Raw genomic sequence first — 10000 nt, 5'->3', positions numbered from 1 at the left:
TGTCCAGATCCCTGTGGGAGACACGGCAGTCAGATCAACAACACCAACAGCCAGAACACAACCTGTGTGTGTGTGTGTGTGTGTGTTAGTCACCGCAGAGGGAAGTCCACCAGCGAGTCCAGCTTGTCTCTCATGTAGCGGCTGTAGGAGAAGCGCTTGAGATGCACCACCAGCACTGGCGGCAGACTCCACAGGTCCAGCTTCTTCGTGGCCTGCTGGTGCTGCTTACAGTGCGGACAGTACCTGAGACACACACACACACACACACACACGGGTCAGTTCACCCGAGGACTCAGAGATATAACGGTCACTCTGAAACTCCTTCCCAGCCACTGACTGAGTTTTCTGTTTGAGTGTCTTCACTGGCGAACAGCAGATCCTCTGAAGGAGGACTGAACGTCTGGATGGAAGCTAGCGATGGTGTGTGTGATCGTCGAGTGTTAAACAGCATATGAATCAGAACTGAAGCTCTGAGCTACTCCATCATCCAGACAGGGTCTTTGACAAAAACAACATTTTCTCAACTTTTTTGTTCAAAATGTTTCTTTTTAAATGAAACTTTAAGTGTTGATTAAAAATAAAATAAAAGAACACTAGAATAATTCACGGGGTTGCCACACATTTTCCGTCTCAAACTTCCATTCTTCTATTATCCAAACCTCTCAGTAGATTTTCACTCCATATTTAACATAAATGCTTCATACAGCACTATCTTCAGCTTTATATTAAACATTTTACAGGCATCATTAAATAATTGTAATTTTCAGGGTTATTTTTTTCATTGATTTTCTCAAAATGACAACATACCGAGCCCTTAAAACAACAAACGAACAAAACACTGACATGCACATACAAGACTTCTTCTGCTCTCCAGAAACGGGAATGTTTTGCATGCTTATGCATTTCAATTTCAAGTTTTGTATTTGATATCCTTTTTCCTTCCTAGGAATAAAGCGAGAGCAGGGATCTGCTCAACACTGAGCTTACGATAGCACCTCTGTATCACGGCCTGAAGTCCAGTTCAACACATCCTCTGTGGAGAAACCACCACACCAAATCAGCTGAGGACAAGTTCAAGGCTCTATAAAAAAGACTGGTACTGCAAAAAAAGTGTTCTCTATGCTAAGTTTAATACCTTCTCATGTGCACAAAGCCTGCATGTTTTATATTTTTGCAAGGTCCTCGAGGTCATGTCATACGGTGCTAGGAAACTCGAAACACAAAGCATTTTGCCTAATGAACAGTGCACCTTGAACTCATTCAGTGTGTTTGACAATCTCTACACAGCTGCCTTGAAAACTTACTTTCATTCAATTCTTAATCTCCTAGCATGAAAACTAAACGGGGCATATGTCTGGAAACAGAAATATTTCTCCATACGCTGCTGTCTGTTTTCTATACGTTTCCAGACCTGGAAATGACTTCAAATCAAGCTCGAAACTCTTCCAAACTGCAGGTGTCTTGTTTAAAAGCGTTAGAGTCTCTGCTCGTTTTTTCCCAGCATGCTCGCTCAGATACTCATTCAAGGCTCGTTCCTGGGATTCGGTAACATTTCAGTCCCTCACAGTTTCTAAAGCGGTGGTTCAACAAAATTCATTGTTAGAAGCTTTTCACAAAACATTGGGGTGCCCATTATAATGAATAAAAATAATTATTGCATTTTAATATTTTTAGCATACAATAATGTCTTGTATCTGTCTTAATTTTGTCATGTCCCTGAGGCACAACTCTTAGAAAATTAACAAAATGTGCATGGTGCCTGTGATTTATGGCAACACTGCAAGCATTTATTTGTGTTCCTTTCTTGTTTCTAAAAAATGCGAAATATTTGATAAAAAACAGACTTTAAAGTTATGTCCCTCAGTCTGAACTCAGCCCCGTCACACAAACCATTCTACGCCCGTTATTCTTTAGACTCCACCCACGTGTGACATCATTTACCAGACATGACATCATTCAGCTCTCTTCAGTATATCATACTTTTATTCATATTTGTGAGGATGTTATAGTCAGGGACGGTTCTGTCAAGTTTAACAACTCAACCCAGTCACATAAAATTAAGATGGAAAATTTGTACTTTTTCAACATTTTATATTAATCCATAAGTATATACAATGTACTGAGTTTATCGCTGTCATATACGGTCTACTCTCCAGAGCAGTGGCCATTTAGAGAGAACAACCCCGTCACAAATATACATGTGTCTCTCATTGTTACAGGGATGAGTTATTGACTTCATTTATTAATCATTTTAATGAAAAAATGTTTCAGTAAATATATATACTCCAAAATCATGACAACTCACATTTTTGTTTTAAATAGAATTTTTGATGTAATATGTCCACTTAAACGTTGACGAGCGTCATACATCACAAATTTCACCCAGATTTTCAGCAGAAAGACGATGTTGGGCATGCAGATATGCAGATATGTTGACCCAGAAACAAGGGACAACATGAGAAACAAAACCAAACATTTTAATTTAAGGCAAAGTATCTCTTCAAGTGTGTTCAACCCCGTCACATTAATACTGTTAGAAAAATACAGGGAAGACAATTAAGAGCAGAAGTATTTCTTGCTGATTACTATCTCACATGATAAGGGCTAAAATAACTAAATTGTGGATTTAGTTAAATTTTAAAAATACTTTTTAGAAAAATAAAGAGACCGTAGACACAATTTGTGTATTTTTAGCTTCAGTCCTATAAAAATGTGAACATTATGACAAATTTGACATTTATCATTAAATTGTTATCAGGGACACGAGCAGTAGGTACATGTTTGTTTTATAACAATTTCTGTGTAAAAAAATCCTTTTTAAACCAACCCCATTTTTCCCGTAAGGGGGTTGAGAAAAAAAGGTGTCTAAAGTTGGAAACAATTAAAATAATAAAAGGTCTTTAATGCATATGATTTTCTGGAGGTTTGATATGTGCCTAATGATCTGGGGTATCTAGAAGTTGAATCACATGTAGTTGAAAAACATCTAAGTGCTGTTGAAATGTTACCGAATCCCAGGAATGACCCACAACTACATATTCTGGGGCCACGAAACTTTAGTGGAAATGATCAGAAATGCTGGTGGTGGCTGGCGACTTTTCTAAAGGAACTAGTGAGGAAAGTGTGAATGTAGCATTGATCTTTAATCGCTCCAGAACATCTCATGCATCAGATTTCACACACACACACACACACACACACACCGAGACGCTAAGGTGCATTATTAAAGAGTGGTCAGTTATCACTGGCCAAGCAATAAATGTGAACGCAACTGTGCTATCGGTTCGTGTGGAGGTTTCACATGCACTCTGCTCTGTATTATTATTGTTTGTATCATTTCTGGAGCGAGTGAAAACCAGAGCTCACCACGGGTCGTCTGCGCCCAGCTTCTCTTTGGTGGTGAAGAGCTCGATGCAGTCCTTCAGCTTGAAGAAGCTCTTCTTCTGCGGCTTGTACTCCATGCTCTCGTGCTTCTCGAAGTCCTTAGGAGAAACACTCTTATATAAGCATCTCTAACGTCAGGACACAGAAGACTTGTGTCGAGGAATGGGAGAGCTTTACCTCAGCCGCGGCTTCGTTGAAGAACTTCCTCTTGATGTCCGGCTCCCAGTCCAGGGACAGATAGCATCTATCTGCATGAGAAGAGAAGAACAGGTCAGCTGACGGAGATGGCTCTCTCTGATCTGTAGCGGTGTACAGTAACGCACCGCTGAGCCGCGTGTGGTCCTCGTCGAAGCGGACCTCTCCCTTGATGAAATCACTCTTGCCCATGTTGTTGAAGTGCAGCGTGAAGAGCCTCTTCCTCTCGGGGGGCAGCAGGCCGTTCTCCAGCTCGTGCTCTGCGCTCACAGAGTCCTCCGAGGGGCTGCGCTCGTTCTCCGAGGGCAGATCCTGGTCCTGACTGGACTCCTCGTCCGGCTCGTCCGTCTCCATCTCACCTGTGGGAGGAGCCGGGCTTCAGTCTCAAACACACAGCAGCAGCAGCAGTAAGTGCTGGTTAGTGAATGCTCTCAGACAGCATGCTTACTCGGCGAGCCCTCCTCCAGTATACCGTTGGTGGCGCTGCCGTTGATGGAGTGATGCTTGGGAGAGAGCGTCTCCTCCGACTCCTCGTCCTCCACGGCCAGACGAAGGAAACGACTGAAACAACAGAAAGACAGAAAGACACTTAAACTGGGATGAAACTCAGGTACAACACGAAGTTAAGGTCTGTTATTCACATAAAGTGACAAAATGAAATTACATGGACTAGTTTGCTGAAGAGACATAAGGGTGAGTAAATGGGATTTTTATTCATATAGCTGTGCAGTGTAGGGCTCTATGATTTCTGCGATGCAGAAAATGTAGACAGACTCATGGTATTAAGTCATAAAAAGTATGATACGGAATGTCACGGTTTTAGATGACTAAATCATAAGCAGGTCGGTACACTTAAATGGAAATGTGATATAGACTAGCGTCTGTGAATATTAAGCCACAGAAACATCATTTAAATATGACTCCTGGATGTTCTGTGTCTGTGTGAATGAATGACGCAGAAGCGTGAGACGCTCGCGGGGAGTTCAGTCTCTGCCGTCTCAATATACGAGCACATGAACACACCAACATGATCTCTGGAGCTGCTCTGAGAGGCACTTCATCAGCACCATCTCATCTTCATCTCATACACACACACCTAAAGGCCTTCACAGAAACCCCTCAAACTGTTTGGTTCAACTGGAACAAATTGTGACACATATATTAGTTAATGTAGTGATTGTATTACTACCACTGATAAAGTAATTATTAAAACAATAGTTTTTAAATAAATATTTACCAGAAAATTGATTAATTGAGTAATTGGTTGACTATTCTGGCGATTAATCGAGTAATCCGGGATATATATATGGGCCGGGACTCGATTAAAAAAAAAAATCTAATTAATTAGAGGCTTTGTAATTAATTAATCGAAATTAATCGCATTTTAATCGCATATAAATATTTGACCTGAGAACAGTGAGAAGTAAGTTTTTTCATATGGATTTTTAGTATACCATTGAATAATGACTGAATACATAAGCTTAAGCAACAAAATATTGTTTATTTTTGTTCAACCAAGTCCAACAGACCAGTGCAATATTGCCATTAAGTGTAGCAATAGGATATTTAGAAATATAGTAGCCTACATTTCAGAAATTCAGGTACCCTATAGGTAGGTATACCTTCTGTAAACTGTTTTTTTAAGTAAAACACAATACTTTCAAGTACATTCAGAACATGAGGTGATACTTGAGGCTCGATGTGCTGCGGTGATATGCGAATTCCTTGTTGCATAGCTTGCACAAAACCATGCTCTTATCGACGCTTCCATCCATTCGTTTTTTATAACAAAATTTCCCATCCACAGGGCCAACCAAAGCGGTCTCGTCAGCTTCTTTGTCCGTGTTCACTGTGGTTTGTTTTTATCTGAACGCTAGTTGGTGCTCCAGTATAATCGGTCCGCCGAAACTCATCCAGTGAGAAACGTTCCGCGGTGCAAAAATAAGTGCGATTAAAATGCGTTAAAAAAATTTAACGCGTTATTTTTGTGTAATTAATCTAAATTAACGCGTTAAAGTCCCGGCCCTAAAATATATATATATATATATATATATATATATATATATATATATATATATATATATATATTTTTTTTTTTTTTTTTTTTTTTTTTTTGTAGGAATGAAAATTGACCTAAGTGAACAAGAGCCTTTAAAATTACTTAAAATACATATCTAATAGCAATGAGGCAATAATAATGTTCAAATAAAGCATCAAAATGGTCTTTTTGAACAAAACATTTATATTTAATAGGCAGCACTTTACAATAAGGTTCATTAGTTAACGAACTAAGAATGAACAATACTTCTACAGTATTTATTAATCTTAATGTTAATTTCAGCATTTACTAATGCATTATTAAAATAAAAAGCTGTGCTTGTTAACATTAATGCACTGTGAAGAGCGGGTCTGTGTTTTAATCAGTGTTTAGCTCATGAGTCTGACGCTGGATCAGTGAGAGAGAGTCTGTGTTTTAATCAGTGATTAGCTGATGAGTCTGACGCTGGATCAGTGAGAGAGCGAGTCTGTGTTTTAATCAGTGATTAGCTGATGAGTCTGACGCTGGATCAGTGAGACAGAGTCTGTGTTTTAATCAGTGATTAGCTGATGAGTCTGACGCTGGATCAGTGAGAGAGAGTCTGTGTTTTAATCAGTGATTAGCTGATGAGTCTGACGCTGGATCAGTGAGAGAGAGTCTGTGTTTTAATCAGTGATTAGCTGATGAGTCTGACGCTGGATCAGTGAGAGAGAGTCTGTTTTAATCAGTGATTAGCTGATGAGTCTGACGCTGGATCAGTGAGAGCGAGTCTGTGTTTTAATCAGTGATTAGCTCATGAGTCTGACGCTGGATCAGTGAGAGAGAGTCTGTGTTTTAATCAGTGATTAGCTGATGAGTCTGACGCTGGATCAGTGAGAGCGAGCCTGTGTTTTAATCAGTGATTAGCTGATGAGTCTGACGCTGGATCAGTGAGAGCGAGTCTGTGTTTTCATCAGTGTTTAGCTCATGAGTCTGACGCTGGATCAGTGAGAGCGAGTCTGTGTTTTAATCAGTGATTAGCTGATGAGTCTGACGCTGGATCAGTGAGAGCGAGCCTGTGTTTTAATCAGTGTTTAGCTCATGAGTCTGACGCTGGATCAGTGAGAGCGAGTCTGTGTTTTAATCAGTGATTAGCTGATGAGTCTGACGCTGGATCAGTGAGAGAGAGTCTGTGTTTTAATCAGTGATTAGCTGATGAGTCTGACGCTGGATCAGTGAGACAGAGTCTGTGTTTTAATCAGTGATTAGCTGATGAGTCTGACGCTGGATCAGTGAGACAGAGTCTGTGTTTTAATCAGTGATTAGCTGATGAGTCTGACGCTGGATCAGTGAGACAGAGTCTGTGTTTTAATCAGTGATTAGCTGATGAGTCTGACGCTGGATCAGTGAGAGAGAGTCTGTGTTTTAATCAGTGATTAGCTGATGAGTCTGACGCTGGATCAGTGAGAGAGAGTCTGTGTTTTAATCAGTGATTAGCTGATGAGTCTGACGCTGGATCAGTGAGAGAGAGTCTGTGTTTTAATCAGTGATTAGCTGATGAGTCTGACGCTGGATCAGTGAGAGAGAGTCTGTGTTTTAATCAGTGTTTAGCTGATGAGTCTGACGCTGGATCAGTGAGAGCGAGTCTGTGTTTTAATCAGTGATTAGCTGATGAGTCTGACGCTGGATCAGTGAGAGAGAGTCTGTGTTTTAATCAGTGATTAGCTGATGAGTCTGACGCTGGATCAGTGAGAGCGAGTCTGTGTTTTAATCAGTGATTAGCTGATGAGTCTGACGCTGGATCAGTGAGAGCGAGTCTGTGTTTTAATCAGTGATTAGCTCATGAGTCTGACGCTGGATCAGTGAGAGCGAGCCTGTGTTTTAATCAGTGATTAGCTGATGAGTCTGACGCTGGATCAGTGAGAGCGAGTCTGTGTTTTAATCAGTGATTAGCTGATGAGTCTGACGCTGGATCAGTGAGAGCGAGTCTGTGTTTTAATCAGTGATTAGCTGATGAGTCTGACGCTGGATCAGTGAGAGCGAGTCTGTGTTTTAATCAGTGATTAGCTGATGAGTCTGACGCTGGATCAGTGAGAGCGAGTCTGTGTTTTAATCAGTGATTAGCTGATGAGTCTGACGCTGGATCAGTGAGAGCGAGTCTGTGTTTTAATCAGTGATTAGCTGATGAGTCTGACGCTGGATCAGTGAGAGAGAGTCTGTGTTTTAATCAGTGATTAGCTGATGAGTCTGACGCTGGATCAGTGAGAGCGAGTCTGTGTTTTAATCAGTGATTAGCTGATGAGTCTGACGCTGGATCAGTGAGAGCGAGTCTGTGTTTTAATCAGTGATTAGCTCATGAGTCTGACGCTGGATCAGTGAGAGCGAGCCTGTGTTTTAATCAGTGTTTAGCTCATGAGTCTGACGCTGGATCAGTGAGAGAGAGTCTGTGTTTTAATCAGTGATTAGCTGATGAGTCTGACGCTGGATCAGTGAGAGAGAGTCTGTGTTTTAATCAGTGATTAGCTGATGAGTCTGACGCTGGATCAGTGAGAGAGAGTCTGTGTATTAATCAGTGATTAGCTGATGAGTCTGACGCTGGATCAGTGAGAGCGGGTCTGTGTTTTAATCAGTGATTAGCTGATGAGTCTGACGCTGGATCAGTGAGACAGAGTCTGTGTTTTAATCAGTGATTAGCTGATGAGTCTGACGCTGGATCAGTGAGAGAGAGTCTGTGTTTTAATCAGTGATTAGCTGATGAGTCTGACGCTGGATCAGTGAGAGCGAGTCTGTGTTTTAATCAGTGATTAGCTGATGAGTCTGACGCTGGATCAGTGAGACAGAGTCTGTGTTTTAATCAGTGATTAGCTGATGAGTCTGACGCTGGATCAGTGAGACAGAGTCTGTGTTTTAATCAGTGATTAGCTGATGAGTCTGACGCTGGATCAGTGAGAGAGAGTCTGTGTTTTAATCAGTGATTAGCTGATGAGTCTGACGCTGGATCAGTGAGAGAGAGTCTGTGTTTTAATCAGTGATTAGCTGATGAGTCTGACGCTGGATCAGTGAGAGAGAGTCTGTGTTTTAATCAGTGATTAGCTGATGAGTCTGACGCTACATCAGTGAGAGAGAGTCTGTGTTTTAATCAGTGATTAGCTGATGAGTCTGACGCTGGATCAGTGAGAGAGAGTCTGTGTTTTAATCAGTGATTAGCTGATGAGTCTGACGCTGGATCAGTGAGAGCGAGTCTGTGTTTTAATCAGTGATTAGCTGATGAGTCTGACGCTGGATCAGTGAGAGCGAGTCTGTGTTTTAATCAGTGTTTAGCTCATGAGTCTGACGCTGGATCAGTGAGAGCGAGTCTGTGTTTTAATCAGTGATTAGCTGATGAGTCTGACGCTGGATCAGTGAGAGCGAGTCTGTGTTTAAATCAGTGATTAGCTCATGAGTCTGGTGCTGGATCAGAGGTGAGTCAGCAGATACCAGAGTGGCAGCAGCAGCAGGTTGTAGAGCTTGTCCTCGTTGATGGAGCGCGGCACGCTCAGAAGGAAGGGCCGGCCGAACAGCGGTGTGCTGGTGTGGTTGTAGCCCGACTGCTTGTACTTCTCCCGCAGGTGAACAGGGATCAGCACGTGCTGCGTGTCCTCCAGCCGGCCGACGGTCACCTCAAACCTGCTCCAGACAGACAGAGAGCACATCAGACACACAGCAGCAGACCTCCACGCTCTCACTGACCGCAGCAGCAGCTCACACAAAGATGTCGTCCCGCTCCATGATGCTGCTCAGGTTCTCGTTGCTGCTGAAGATCCGGTGGAACCTGTGGTTGTAGATGTCCGTCACGATCATCTGGACACGGCAGAGGAAGCTCAGTGAATGAACTGAAGATCTGCAGAAGATAGTCTCCTCACACAGACGCTTACCTTCTCAGCCGAGACGCCCGACAGAGCCGACAGCGACGCGCACAGATCAGAGATGCAGCCCACTTTAGGAACCGTCAGCTTATACTGGAACACAAACACACTTCAACAATCAGGATTATCAGAGACAAAACAGTGGACAAACTGTGCAGAAAACACTAGAAACTGCTAACAAACACAGACAAGAGTAGGAAAGCCAGCAGGTACAGAAGTCTAATGTTGCTGAGTTCTGATTAACCATTTCTTTTTAAGCCCTAAACGAGTCATATACTCATATAGTCAGTCTGCTTTTTCTGTTAAAGCTGCACAAGAATGGAACACTATTCCAACAACTGTAAGAGATCTAGATACACATGACTCAAACCAGCAAAGAAATTAGTTTTTTGTCATTTAAACAGTGCCTCAATTTGAGAATTACCTGATTAATCAGTAACTGACAATTACTGTGTCTGGTTAAATATGTTCATCTCAAAGAAATGAAAGCGTCGTCCAG

At 41.9% G+C, this 10000-nt stretch overlaps 1 pseudogene across 1 annotated transcript in view; it reads right to left on the bottom strand.

The window, feature by feature from the left end:
* Window positions 1-10000, bottom strand: part of LOC306861436 (ubiquitin carboxyl-terminal hydrolase 15-like) — a 30117-nt pseudogene that overhangs the window by 4401 nt on the left and 15716 nt on the right. The window contains exons 12-20 of the transcript XR_013786078.1: window positions 9511-9594; window positions 9342-9436; window positions 9074-9262; window positions 4028-4140; window positions 3708-3938; window positions 3562-3632; window positions 3367-3482; window positions 94-243; window positions 1-11 (exon numbers count right to left, since the gene is read on the bottom strand). The exon at window positions 1-11 is cut by the window's left edge and continues 93 nt beyond it. The product of XR_013786078.1 is annotated as a ubiquitin carboxyl-terminal hydrolase 15-like (transcript). The remainder of the gene's footprint in view (window positions 12-93; window positions 244-3366; window positions 3483-3561; window positions 3633-3707; window positions 3939-4027; window positions 4141-9073; window positions 9263-9341; window positions 9437-9510; window positions 9595-10000) is intronic.

Source organism: Barbus barbus (genome assembly GCF_936440315.1).
Source record: "Barbus barbus genome assembly, chromosome: 42".
Classification (NCBI taxonomy): domain Eukaryota; kingdom Metazoa; phylum Chordata; class Actinopteri; order Cypriniformes; family Cyprinidae; genus Barbus; species Barbus barbus.
Note: the sequence above shows the minus strand (reverse complement) of the source record. Positions and strands in the feature narration are given on the sequence as shown.